Raw genomic sequence first — 14,656 nt, 5'->3', positions numbered from 1 at the left:
CACCCTCCCGGCTCACTGCCTTTATTCCTGATGAAGGGCCTTTGCCCGAAACATCGATTTTGCTGCTCCTCGGATGCTGCCTGAACTGCTGTGCTCTTCCAGCACCACAGATCCAGAATCTGGTTTCCAGCATCTGCAGTCATTGTTTTTACCTGTTCAGCTTAATGCCTTTTAGAATACCCAACACTTCCTCCCTCCTTATGTCGACTTGACCTCGAGTAATCAAACGTCTATCCCTAACCACAACATCCGTCCTGTCTCTCTCCTCGGTGGATACCGATGCAAAGTACTCGTTAAGAGTCTTGTCCATTTTTCCTGACTGCATAACTTTCCCCCTTTATCTTCGAGTGGGCCATCTCTCTCTCTCTCCAGTTACCCCCTTGCTCCTTATATATGAATAAAAGGCTTTAGGATTTTAGAACAAACAACATTACAGCCCAGTACAGGCCCTTCGGCCCTCAATATTGCGCCAACCTGTGGAACAAATCTGAAGCCCATCTATCCTAAACTATTCCATTATCATCCATATGTTTATCCAGTGACCATATAAATGTTCTTAAAGTAGTGTGTTCTATGCCCCTATTATCCTCTGAGTAAAGAACCTACCTCTGACATCTGTCCTATATCTATCACCCGTCAATTCAAAGCTCTGTCCCCTCATGCTGGCCATCACCATCTGAGGAAAACGGCTCTCCCTGTCCACCCTATCTAACCCTCTGATTATCTTATATGTCTCCCTTAAGTCACCTCTCAACCTTCTTCTCTCGAACAAAAACAGCCTCAAGGTCCTCAGTCTTTCCTCATAAGACCTTTGGCCATACCAGGCAACATCCGAGTAAATCTCCGAACCCTTTCCGAAGTTTCCATATCCTTCCTATAATGCGGTGACCAGAACTGTGCACAATACTCCAAATGCAGCTGCACCAGAGTTTTGTACAGCTGTAGCACAACCTCGTGGCTCCGAAACTCAATCCTTCGACCAGTAAAAGCCAACATACCGCAGCCTGATCAACCTGGGTGGCAACTTTCAGGGATTATGATATGTGGACACTGAGATCTCTCTGCTCATCCACATTACCACGAATCTTACCATTAGCCCAGGAACAGGACACTGTTGCTGATGTGAATATGGAATCACAAATAATTAGAATGGATGCCCTGGAAATATGCAGGGAGGAGGTTTTGGGAATATTGGAAAGGATGAATATAGATAAGTCTCCTGGGCCTGATGGCATTTACCCCAGGATCCTATGGGAAGCTAGGGAGGAGATAGCAGAGCCATTGGCCTGGATTTTTATGTCGTCATTGTCTACGGGAATAGTACCAGAGGACTGGAGGATAGCGAATGTGGTCCCATTGTTCAAGAAAGGGAGTAGGGATAGCCCTAGTAACTATAGGCCAGTGAGTCTGACTTCAGTGGTGGGCAAAGTCTTAGAGAGAATGGTAAGGGATAAGATTTATGAACATCTGGGTAGGAATAACGTGATCAGGGATAGCCAGCATGGTTTTGTGAAGGGCAGGTCGTGCCTCACAAACCTTATTGAGTTCTTTGAGAAGGTGACTAAGGAAGTGGATGAGGGTAAAGCAGTAGATGTTGTGTATATGGATTTTAGTAAGGCGTTCGATAAGGTTCCCCATGGTAGGCTAATGCTAAAACTTCGGAGGTATGGCATTGAGGGTACATTAGAGGTTTGGATTAGGAATTGGCTGGCTGGAAGGAGACAGAGGGTAGTAGTTGATGGATTATGTTCATCTTGGAGCGCAGTTACTAGCGGTGTACCACAAGGATCTGTTTTGGGACCATTGCTTTTTGTTATATTTATAAATGATCTAGAGGAAGGACTTGAAAGCTGGGTAAGCAAGTTTGCGGATGACACAAAAGTCGGTGGAGTTGTGGATAGTGAGGAAGGAAGTGGTAGGTTACAGCGGGATATAGATAAGTTGCAGAGCTGGGCGGAAATGTGGCAAATGGAATTCAATGTAGCTAAGTGCGAAGTTGTTCACTTTGGTAGGAATAACAAGATGATGGATTACTGGGCTAATGGTAGGCTACTTGGTAGTGTGGATGAGCAGAGGGATCTTGGTGTCCATGTACACAGATCTCTGAAAGTTGCCACCCAGGTAAATAGTGCTGTGAGGAAGGCATATGGTGTACTGGGCTTTATTGGCAGAGGAATTGAGTTCCGGAGTCCTGAGGTCATGTTGCAGTTGTATAAGACTCTGGTGAGGCCTCATCTGGAGTATTGTGTGCAGTTTTGGTCGCCATACTATAGGAAGGATGTGGAGGCTTTAGAACGAGTGCAGAGGAGGTTTACCAGGATGTTGCCTGGAATGGTAGGAAAATCTTATGAGGAAAGGCTGAGGCACTTGGGGCTGTTCTCATTGGAGAAGAGAAGGTTTAGGGGAGATCTGATAGAAGTGTATAAGATGACTAGGGGTTTAGATAGGGTAGATACTAAGAACCTTTTACCGCTAATGGAGTCAGGTGTTACTAGGGGACATAGCTTTAAATTAAGGGGTGGTAGGTATAGGACAGATGTTAGGGGTAGATTCTTCACACAGCGGGTTGTGAGTTCATGGAATGCCCTGCCCGTATCAGTGGTGAACTCTCCTTCTTTATGGTCATTTAAGCGGGCATTGGATAGGCATTTGGAAGTTATTGGGCTAGTATAGGTTAGGTAGGATTCGGTCAGCGCAACATCGAGGGCCGAAGGGCCTGTACTGCGCTGTATCCTTCTATGTTCTATGTTCTATGTTTATTCCTGTTGCTCCTTCCAAAGTGAATCACCTCACACTTTTCTGCATTAAACTCTCAGCCCAGCTCTGCAATTTATCTATGTCCCTCTGTATCCTGCAACATCCTTTGGCACTATCCGCAACTCCATAATTCCACTTAGTGTCATCCACAAATTTACTAACCCATTTCTCTACAAACAGCAGTGGCCCCAAAACAGATCCTTGCAGTACACCACCAGTAACTGAACTCCATGATGAATATTTCCCATCAACCACCACTCTCTGCTTTCTTTCAGCCAGCCAATGTCTGACCCAAACTGTTAAATCACCCTCAATCCCAGAGTGTGTAATGGTGAGCATCTGTGTGAGGGAGTGTGTAATGGGGTGTTTCTGTGAGTGTGTGTGTAATGGTGAGCATCTGTGTGAGGGAGTGTGTAATGGGGTGTTTCTGTGAGTGTGTGTGTAATGGTGAGCATCTGTGTGAGGGAGTGTGTAATGGGGTGTTTCTGTGAGTGTGTGTGTAATGGTGCAGTGTGCAATGATGTGTCTCTCTGAGTGACTGCGTAATTGTGTGTTCCTGTGTGAGGATTAACGATGTATCTCTCTCTGTGAGGAAGTGTATAATAGTATGTCTCTGTCTGTGAGAGAGGTTATAATGTGTGTGTCTGTGTGAGGGAGTGTAAAATGGTGTGACCTTGTGTGAGGGAGTGAGTAATGATGTGCATCTCTGTGAGGGAATATGTAATGATGTGTCTGTGTGAGGGAGTATGTAACAGTATCTCTCTCTGTGAGCAAGTATGTGAGGGTGTGTGTCACGGTGTGTCTTTCTGTGAGGGAGTGTGTAATGGTGCGTCTCTCTGTGAGGGAGTGTGTTTTGATGTGTCTCTCTGTGAGGCAGTGTGTAATGGTGTGTCTCTCTGTGATGGAATATGTGAGGGTGTGTCTGTGTGTGAGGGTGTGTGTAATGGTGTGTCTGTGTGTGAGGGTGTGTGTAATGGTGTGACCCTCTGTCTGAGGGAGTGTATAATGGTGTGCCTCTGTGTGAGGGAGGCATGATGGTGTCTGTGACGTTTGTGGAAGAGTATCTCAGTGTGATCTCCTCATTAATAGATACCAGCATTTTCCTTTTTTTTAACTTTTGTTATAGTTCATTTGTTTAATCAGTCAAGGTCCTTTCCCTGGGGTGGGGAAGTCCAGAACTGGAGGGCCTATGTTTAGGGTGAGAGGGGAAGGATTTAAAAGTGACCCAAGAGAGTCACAAACTGACACACAGGGTGGTATATGTGTGGAAGGAGCTGCCAGAGGAAGTGGTGGAGGCTGGTACAATTACAGCATTTAAAAGGCATCTGGGTGGGTTTATTAATAGGAAGGGTTTAGAGCGATATGGGCCTAGTGCTGGCAAATAGGACTAGATTAATTTTAGGATATCTGGTCAGCATGGACAAGTTGGACCGAATGGTCTGTTTCTGTGCTGTACAGCTGCTGCTCCTCAAGTGCTGCCTGACCTGCTGCGCTTTTCCAGTGCCACAATTTTGTCTCTGACTCAATGACAGTGAAAGGTTGACAAGTAAGAGGCTGGAAGAGCACAGCAAGTAAGCCAGCTATCATCAGGAGGTGGAGAATTTGATGTTTCGGGTGTAACCTTTCTTCAGGGCTGGAGCTGCAGATAAAGGTGGTGGGGGGGCACATGGGGGTGAAGTGAGGATAGTGAAAACAAGTGGAAAATATGACCTGAGTGTTCAGTGAGAGGAATGAATCCAGTTGGTGGCTAGAAGGAGTGGAAGGGATGAGGAGGGACTGGGAAGGGAGTCGGGGGATGGCGAGGGAGGTTATTTGAAATTGAAGAACTCAATGTTGAATCCTCCGGGCTGTAGGCTGCCCAAGCGGAAGATGAGGTGTTATTCCTCCAATTTGAGGAGTGGTTCGTGGCAATGGCATCCCAGATGTCCTCCAATTTCAAACAACATGTCCCCCACCCACCACCCCACTCTGTCATCCAGAGAGTCCTCCACTGCACCATCTCCATTCTCCGTTCCACTGCTCTAAACCCACCCCTCCTCCAAACACAATAGACCAGAGTTCCCCCTTGACCTCACCCACCACCCCACCAGACTTTGCATCCAATTGATCACTCTCGGCAACATCTTCCCCTCCCCACCCCTCTCTGCCCTCCACTAGAACCGTTCCCTTCGACAGTCGTTGGTTTGCGCCACTCTCCCCACCAAACCCCCCCACCCCCGATACCTTCCCCTGCAACTAAAGCCTCCCAGTTCATGTGGAATATGTGGAAGTTAATTTGGCAGTTATTAGTTAAACTTGGTGGTGTCTTTCATGTACAGGATCATATTACAGAGCTCCAGTAACAGATAATGGGAGTGCACTGTGATTGGCTAGTTAAATCACTGGTAGATGAGCTAAGGCCAATGACGATGGTGGTATAATGTGATAGGTTAAGTGTAAAGTGGTGGATCAGTGTGACAGAAGATGATTAGCTTCGAAAAGACAAAGTAATCCAGTATGGTTGGTTATGTTAATGCTATCAGATAAACATGGGAACTAGAAAGGAATAAAATGCTGAGGGGGTGGGCAACTGGGAAGCCATCTGCTAATTGCCACAGCTTTCCTTTGCAAATAAACATTTAACTTTGTGAAGGATTTTCTGATCTCCTGGTAGTTTTTCAGAATTTTGGGTGATTTTTGCACAATATACACCATCCCCCTCACCTCAATCCAGGGCCCCAAACAGCCCTTCCAGGTGAGACAGAGGTTTACCTGCCTCTCCTCCAACCTAGTTTACTGCATCAGGTGCTCTACATCAGGGAGACCAAATGTAAACTTAGGGAATGGTTCACTGAGTATCTTAGCCAGGCCACAGGGACCGACCAGTCACCGCCCATTCTCATTCCCACTCCCTTTCCCACATGACCATCCTTGGCCTCCTTCATTACCGCGACAAACCAAATGGCAAGTTGGAGGGACAACACCTCACCTTCCACCTGGACAACCTCCAGCCCAGAGGACTCAATATTGAGTTCTGTAACAAAATAAGGGGAGAAGTCCACCAGTGAGCATGAGGTCCGAAGGCTGTGTTGCCTGTGCTGGGCCAAGGTTCAGATAATTTCCTCAGAACCAGAGAGGAGTTCCTTGTGGGCAGGAAGGGATCCCCTTGTCATTGTTCATGTTGGTGTCAACATTAATGAGACTCAAAAGTGGGTTCTGCAAAAAGACTTTGGGATCTAAATTTAGAAACAGAACCTCCATTTCAAGGATTGTTTCCTGAGCCACGGGCAAACTGGTACAGAGTAAATCAAGTTAAAGGGTTAAATGCGTGATTCAAAGAATTTTTTATTCACTCATGAGATGTTGGTGTCACTGACGGGCCAGCTTTTATTGCCCATCCCAGTTCCCCTTGAGAGATAAGACAGTTTAGAGCCATGGTGTAAATACAACAAACTCTCCATCAACATGAGCAAAACGCAGGAGCTGGTCATTGACTTCAGGAGGTGGGGTGGAGGGCAGGCCCCTGTCTGGATCTATGGGGCGGCGGTGGAGATGGCCGGGAGCAGTGGTCACCAACAATCTGTCCTGGTTCACCCACATCAACACGCCGGTGAAGAAAGCACAACACTGTCTCTGTTTCCTCAGGAGACTAAGGACATTTGGTGAGCTCACAAGGACTCGTCATTAATTTTTATAAATGCACCATAGAAAGCATCCTATTTGGGTGCATCACTGTTCTTCCCAATACTGTAAGAAACTGCAGAGAGTTGTGAACCCAGCCCAGTCCATCACACAAACCAACCTTCCATCCAGTGACTATATTTCTTGCTGTGTCAGGAAAGCAATCAACATCATCAAAGCCCCCTCCCACCCCGATTGTACTGCCTTCCATCCTCTTCCATCGGGCAGAGGATATAAACGTTTGATCCAAATAGAATCAAGGTCAGAGGTCACATGACACCGTGTTGTTTGAAATCACACGTTTTCAGAGTGTTGCCCCTTTCTTAGGTAAAGTCTGACTTCAGCTGATGAAGGAGCAGTGCTCTGAAAGCTTGTGATTTCATTTCAACCTGGTGCCATCTGAGTTCTGACCTTGTCCATCTCAGTCCAGCAGCGATATTGCCACATAACGGATTTAAGAAAAGCTTCTTCCCCATGTTATCAGACTTTTGAATAATCCTCTCATATATTCGAGTTGTTCTTTCTCTGCATCTTCTCTGTAGCTGTAATGCGGTATTCTTCATTCTGTTCATTACTCTGATGTGCTGATGTAAGGTGTGGTTTGCCTGGATAGCACTCACAACAATAGTCTCACTGTACAATGGTACATGTGGCAATCATAAATCCAATCCAAGAAGGGCTGGAGTGAGCTGCCTTCTTGAAACACTGCAGTTCTTGCTCTGTATTTAGACTCACAATGCCACTCCAGGAGGAATTCCTGGATTTTGGCTGGGCAAAAGTGAAGGAATAGCAGAACCCTCAGTAAGGTCAGTGGCTTGGAGGGAACTCACAGTTGGTGATGTTCCCATGAATTTGTTGCCATTCCACTTGCCAATGGAAATAGTTGTGACTTTGTGACTTTCTGTCTCAGTAGCCTTGTTAAATTTCTGCAGTGCATCTTATAGACCGTACCCCTGCCGCTGCTGAGTGTCAGTGGTTCCAGATCTTTACTGAATTCAAATTTCACTCTATGGAGCAATTCAAACCCATATCCACACACCATTAGCTGGCACTCTAGTTATTAGTCCAATAACATTACACCCTCTGCCATCACCCATCCCATAAGATGTTTTCCAGTATTGGATAAATGGTTGTGGAGAATGCGGAATTGAAAGAAAACAGCATTATGAGAAAGACTGTACTGGAGAGATTAATGATGCTGAAAGTTGGTAAATGTCCTGAGAGTTGAAGGTGGTGACTATGAAGATATTCGATACATTGGTGATTATCTTCCAGAATTGTGAAGATTCTGAAGTGAGTCCTGTAGATTGGAAGGTAACAAATAAGACCTTAACACAGCAGCAGTCCCCTGCAACCGCAGATTGTGGTGGTTCACGGACTCCTAACCCAACTGCTTGTTCTGTGGCACTGTGGAGTCCGTGGACCACATGTATATTGGGTGTGGGTGTTTTTGATTTTCTTAAAAACCTCCTCCTCTGCTTTTGGTTGCACTTCAGTCCCACGCTCCTGATCTTCGGGCACCCGGTATGGAGGAGGGAGGGCAGGTCTGAAGACCTCCTCGTGGGTCTGCTCCTGGGCCTGGCCAAACTGGCTATAAACAGGTCCAGGCAGTGGGTCATGGAAGGGGTCGTTAGGGCCGACTGCCTGCCCCTCTTCCACAATTACGTTAGAGCCCGGGTGTCTCTGGAAAAGGAGCACGCGGTGTCCACCGACACCCTGGAATTCAGGGAGAGGTGGGCGCCGCAGGGAGTGGAGTGCATTATTTCCCCCTCCAACGCTATTTTGATTTAGTCCCTCCCCTCCCCTTCACTGTTTGATCACATGGCATTGCCCTTTGATGTGAAGGGCACTGCTTGTCACAGGCCACTCGGGTGTTTCTTTTCTTCCTGGTGGTGGAAACTGAATAAAGATTCGTACACCTTGCGTCTTTCACTGTGTCTCACACCTGCACACTCAACATGGGTGCTGGGGAAAAAAATAAGCACTACCGCAGTTAGGCAGTAGTGTGGGGGTTTTAAAAAAATTTTTTTAAAAAAGACCATAACACATAGAAGCAGAACTGAGGCCATTCAGCCCATCGAGCTTGATCCACCATTCAATCATGGCTGATAGGTTTCTCAACCCCATTCTCCCACTTTCTTCCTGTAACCCTTGATCCCTTAACAATCAAGAGCCTATCTATCCCTGTCTTAAATATACTCAATGACCTGCCCTCCACAGCCTTCCATGGCAGTGAATTCCATCGATTCCCCACTCTCTGGCTGGAGAAGTTTCTCCTTATCTCCGTTCTCAAAGGTCTTCCCTTTAAGGCTGTGCACTCGGATCCTCGTCTCTCTGACCAATGGAAACATCTTCCCAACACCTACTCAGTCCAGGCCATTCAGTATTCTGTATGTTTAAATAAGATGCCCCTTCATCCTTCTAAACTCCGTCAAGTTTAAACTCAGAGTCCTCACACATTCCTTAGATATTAAGCTTTTCATTCTTGGGACCATTCTTGTGAACTCCCTCTGGACATGCTCCAGGGCCAGGACATTCTTCCAGAGATATGGACTCAAAACTGCACACAATATTCCAAATGTGGCCTGACCAGTGAATGTCTGAGAGGGAACACAACCAGCAACAGGTCTGTTAGCCTTTCATCAGGAGGAGGGAAATGCCAGAAGGATGGGATAAATAGACACCTGATAATGATCTCATTGGGTACTGTCAGCATCAGTTTGTGATGAACTTTTGGGAGTTTTTTGAAGACATTATGAACAAAATTCAGATCGGAGAGCTGATGAACATATTAGATTTCAAAAGGCTATTGGTAAAGTCCCCACGGGAGACTGGTTAGGAAGGTACAGGTATAGAAGGTAATAAATGTGAAATAACTCTTCAGAGATCAATATTCCATCACCCTTTATTTACAAACACATCGCTTTTGATAATAGCACTGCTTCTCACTGAGTCAGGCATCTCAATATCTTTGACACTCACCCTTTTAGGGTGAGGAGCCAGGGCTCCCTGATTAGACTAGATTAACAGCCCCAATCAGGGATCTCAGCTTCTGACCTTGCTACAATCATTACATAGCTCCCCCTCTGAGTCACATTGGGTGATCTGATTCCTTTCAGACCTTCCTGGGGTATTTTAACACAGGTCAGGTTCCTCCAACTCAGAACCTGACACATGGCGTGAGTCATACAGGGGAGATTGACTCTTGCCCTAGGAGCATCTCTGGAGACGTTTTCTCCCCCTTTCCAGGGGCAGGAACATCAATGTGACAGCTTCTGTCATGTCCATCTCTGATTTAGTGAACTCAACAATGTTTGATAGAGAGGGTGAATCAACGAGTCTCTGAAGTATTTCTGAAGGACAAGTTTGTGAATTTGCAGCTTTCAAATGGTCCACATGCTTGTTCAACATCTACCCAAACTTGATACATTACTGGTCCTGACCTCACATCGACCATACCTTTTACTCAGGCACGGCCATTTCCATGATTCTTGCATCAAATTAGATCAAACTGTGCCTCTTGCTTGGCAGAATCTTGTGTCCAGCTTTAGTTTTCCTGATGCTGTTTCACAAACCAACCCCAGATCCAGGAACATCAGACTTAACCTGGTACAGAGTCTTCTACTTATTAGCAACTCTGTTGGTGCCATCCCTGTGAGGTGGTCTTATAATCAAATAAGAACCATGACACTGTTATGACATGGGTAAATCCCACTCACCTCTCCCGCTCTCCCCCCCCCCCCCCCCCCCCCCCCCCCCCCCCCCCCCCCCCGCCACACACACACACACACACAAACCTAAACCAGCAACACAGAAAAGATTTACCCTGTGAGGTAATAGAATCAGAGAGATGTACAGCATGGAAACAGACCCTTTGGTCCAACCCATCCATGCCGACCAGATATCCCAACCCAATCCAGTCCCACCTGCCGGTACCCAGCCCACATCCCTCCAAACCCTTCCTATTCATATACCCATCCAAATGCCTCTTAAATGTTGCAATTGTACCAGCCTCCACTTCCTCTGGCAGCTCATTCCATACACGTACCACCCTCTGCGTGAAAAAGTTGCCCCTTAAGGTCTCTTTTATATCTTTCCCCTCTCACCCTAAACCTATACCCTCTAGTTCTGGACTCCCCAACACCAGGGAAAAGACTTTGCCTATTTATTCTATCTATGCCCTGCATAATTTTATAAACCTCTATAAGGTCACCCCTCAGCCTCCGACGCTCCAGGGAAAACAGCCCCAGCCTGTTCAGCTTCTCCCTGTAGCTCAGATCCTCCAACCCTGGCAATATCGTTGTAGTGAAGACTGCAGGTGCTGAAGAGTCAGAGTCAACAAAATGTGATGCTGGAAAAGCACAGCCAGTCAGGAAGCGTCTGAGGAGCAGGAGAGTCGACCTTTCGGGCAGGACCCTTCATCAGTCCTGCTCTAGCATGAGCTGAGCCCTCGGGGTTCAAAAAGAGTTTAATTCTTGCTGTGATGGCCCTTATTGTCCACCATCAATACTGATTGTTTCAGTTTGAAAAGGACCAGATCTTACTGTGTCCAAATCTGATATTGTCAGCTGTGACTGGCAGTGTGGCCAGAAAATTTAATGTTATGACTATGCATACTACCAATGATATATCGACAAATGGAAGGGGGCTCGATGCATCCTTGGCCTCCCAGACAGTATTCTTATTTGTAATTATAAGCTTTTAATATCGGAGCCCACCGCTGAATGTGCTCTGAAGCTATGCGCAATACTGCCTTCTCCTCCTCAAGCAGACCAAGTAGGGGATGATCGTGATTGTTACGAATTTTTGCCCACAAAGGTATTGATGGAACTTCCTTATTTCAAATCTGACCGCCAATCCTCCTTTCTCTGTCTGGGTGTATTTATGCTCTACATTAGCCAAACTCCTGGATGTGTAAATGTGGACATTGTTTTTGCTGGTCTGTCTGTTTGCAGCCATGTTTTAGTCAGTCATTGGTGCTGCTCTCTCCCTTGCCCTGAGTGGCCTTAGCTATGAGAAATTCTGCTGTTTCCCACATAACTCATCTATAGACACCTGCAAACCAGTGTGCGAATGTAGTGTGCGTTCATTCAAGTCCTGAGAACAATAACTCATTAATATATAGTTTCAGCAAGACCTCAACTTTGCCTGGAGTATATCCACACAGGCCATCTAGTGACTATTTTGTGTTCTGTGTCTGATTGAGCAGCCTAGACTCTATATAAATCCGCGAAATTACACTGGTCTGTTCTTAAGGAAAGGTGTGCTTCCCATGATATCATAGAACATAGAACATAGAACAGTACAGCCCAGAACAGGCCCTTCAGCCCATCATGTTGTGCCGACCACTGATCCTCATGTATGCACCCTCACATTTCTGTGACCATACGCATGTCCAGGAGTCTCTTAAATGTCCCCAGTGACCCTGCCTCCACAACTGCTGCTGGCAACGCATTCCATGCTCTCACAACTCTCTGTGTAAAGAACCCGCCTCTGACATCCCCTCTATACTTTCCTCCAACCAGCTTAAAACTATGAACCCCCCATGCTAGTCACTTCTGCCCTGGGAAATAGTCTGTGGCTATCGACTCTATCTATGCCTCTCATTATCTTGTATAACTCAATTAGCTCCCCTCTCCTCCTCCTTTTCTCCAATGAAAAAAGTCCGAGCTCAGTCAACCTCTCTTCATGAGATAAGCCCTCCAGTCCAGGCAGCATCCTGGTAAACCTCCTCTGAACCCTCTCCAAAGCATCCACATCTTTCTTACAATAGGGCGACCAGAACTGGACACAGCATTCCAAGTGCAGTCTAACCAAAGTTTTATAGAGCTGCAACAAGATCTCACGACTCTTAAACTCAATCCCCCGTTAATGAAAGCCAAAACACCATATGTTTTCTTAACAACCCTGTCCACTTGGGTGGCCATTTTAAGGGATCTATGTACCTGCACACCAAGATCCCTCTGTTCCTCCACACTGCAAAGAATCCTATCCTTAATCCTGTACTCAGCTTTCAAATTCGACCTTCCAAAATGCATCACCTCGCATTTATCCAGGTTGAACTCCATCTGCCACCTCTCAGCCCATCTCTGCATCCTGTCAATGTCCCGCTGCAGCCTACAACAGCCCTCTATACTGTCAATGACACCTCCAACCTTTGTGTCATCTGCAAACTTGCTGACCCATCCTTCAATCCCCTCATCCAAGTCATTAATAAAAATTACAAACAGTAGAGGCCCAAGGACAGAGCCCTGTGGAACACCACTCACCACAGACTTCCATGCAAAATATTTTCCTTCTATTACCAGTGGCTGTCTTCTGTTGGCCAGCCAATTCTGTATCCAGACAGCTAAGTTCCTCTGTACCCCATTCCTCCTGACCTTCTGAATGAGCCTACCATGGGGAACCTTATCAAATGCCTTGCTGAAGTCCATATACACCACATCCACATCTCGACCCTCATCAACTTTTCTAGTTACATCCTCAAAGAGCTCGATAAGGTTTGTGAGGCATGACCTGCCCCTCATAAAGCCGTGTTGACTGCATTTAATCAAGCCATGCTTTTCCAGATGGTCATAAATCCTATCCCTCAGAATCCTTTCTAACACCTTGCAGACGACAGACGTGAGACTTACTGGTCTGTAATTGCCAGGGATTTCCCTATTTCCTTTCTTGAAGAGAGGAATTACATTTGCCTCTCTCCAGTCCTCAGGTACGACTCCAGTGGAGAGCGAGGATGCAAAGATCTTCGCAAGTGGCGAAGCAATCGCATTTCTCGTTTCCCAAAGCAGCTGAGGACAAATCTGGTCCGGGCCTGGTGACTTGTCAATCTTAAAATGTTTGACAAAATTTTCAGCACATCAGCCTCCTCTATCTCTATCCATTCCAGCATACACACCTGCTCTTCAATGGTTTCATTCCCGACAAAGTTTGTTTCTTTCGTAAAGACAGAAGCAAAAAACTCATTTAGGGCTTCCCCTACCTCCTCAGACTCCACACACAAGTTCCCGATGCTATCCCTGATCGGCCCTACTCTTTCTTTGACCATTCCCTTATTCCTCACATAAGTGTAAAATGCCTTTGTGTTCGCCCTAATCCGTTCTGCCAAGCCTTTCTCGTGCCCCCTCCTGACTCTCCTCAGACCATTTTTGAGCTCCTTCCTCACCTGCCTGTAATCTTGTAGAGCTGAGCTTGACCCTAGCTTCCTCCACCTTATGTAAGCTACCTTCTTCCTTTTGACGAGAAGCTCCACCGCTCTCGTCATCCAAGGTTCCTTTATTTCACCCCTTCTTGTCTGTCTCAGAGGGACATATTTATTCATCACTTGCAACAACTGTTCCTTCAACAGTCTCCACATGTCTATAGTGCCTTTACCATGGAACAATTGCTCCCAATCTATGCTTCCAAACTCATGTCTAATCGCATCATAGTTTCCTCTTCCCCAATTAAATATCCTCCCATTTTGCCTAATCCTCTCCTTCTCCATAGCTATGTAGAGTGTGAGGCAGCTGTGGTCACTATCACCAAAATGCTCTCCCAGCACAAGATCTGACACCTGCCCCTTTATCATGCAATAAAGTTTGTCAATACTCAAGGTCTGAGTCTGGGTAGTTTCTTCAATTAGTCGGTAGGAGCCCTTATTTACGATTTCCTGAATGAACCTAAATTAAAAACTGCTGCCTGTGTGATTCTAACCTGAGTCAACAGGCTGATCCCAAGTTCGGGAAAGACACGAAGACAAGGCAGGACTGGAAACATTGCTGCTGTAAGACGGAAATCATTTGTAGGTGACCTTGAGGGATAGACAATGGTGCCAGTGTTTGTGTTGTTTGTCTGTGTGTGTTGTTTTGTTCATTTCTCCACAGATCGTAGATCTCTGCTTCGGAAGTGACGAAGCAACGATGGGGTTAACAACCTCTCAATGTGAGAAAGTGGACCAGCCCCAGGGACAAGTAAGCGATGTCCCGCTAAGAAGGACCAGCCACCCCCAATTGCCCCCTTGAGAAAGACGCCACAGTAAATAAGTTCAGTGCAAAAGTAAGGTAGGAGACCCTCTGGTTCAGGTCAGAAATAATTCAGGAAATACTACATTGGGCTATGAAGGTAGAAATAACCAAAGGATTACAAAGGAACCAACAGCAGTTGTTACAAGGAGCACATACAGACAGGGAGCCTGTCTGAAATGGCTAAAGGAGCGAGTGTGATTCATAGGCAAGAAGGATGGGCACTTTGCCAAGAA

This window comes from Hemiscyllium ocellatum, chromosome 1 (genome assembly GCF_020745735.1).
Source record: "Hemiscyllium ocellatum isolate sHemOce1 chromosome 1, sHemOce1.pat.X.cur, whole genome shotgun sequence".
NCBI classification, from domain to species: Eukaryota; Metazoa; Chordata; class Chondrichthyes; order Orectolobiformes; family Hemiscylliidae; genus Hemiscyllium; species Hemiscyllium ocellatum.
Note: the sequence above shows the minus strand (reverse complement) of the source record.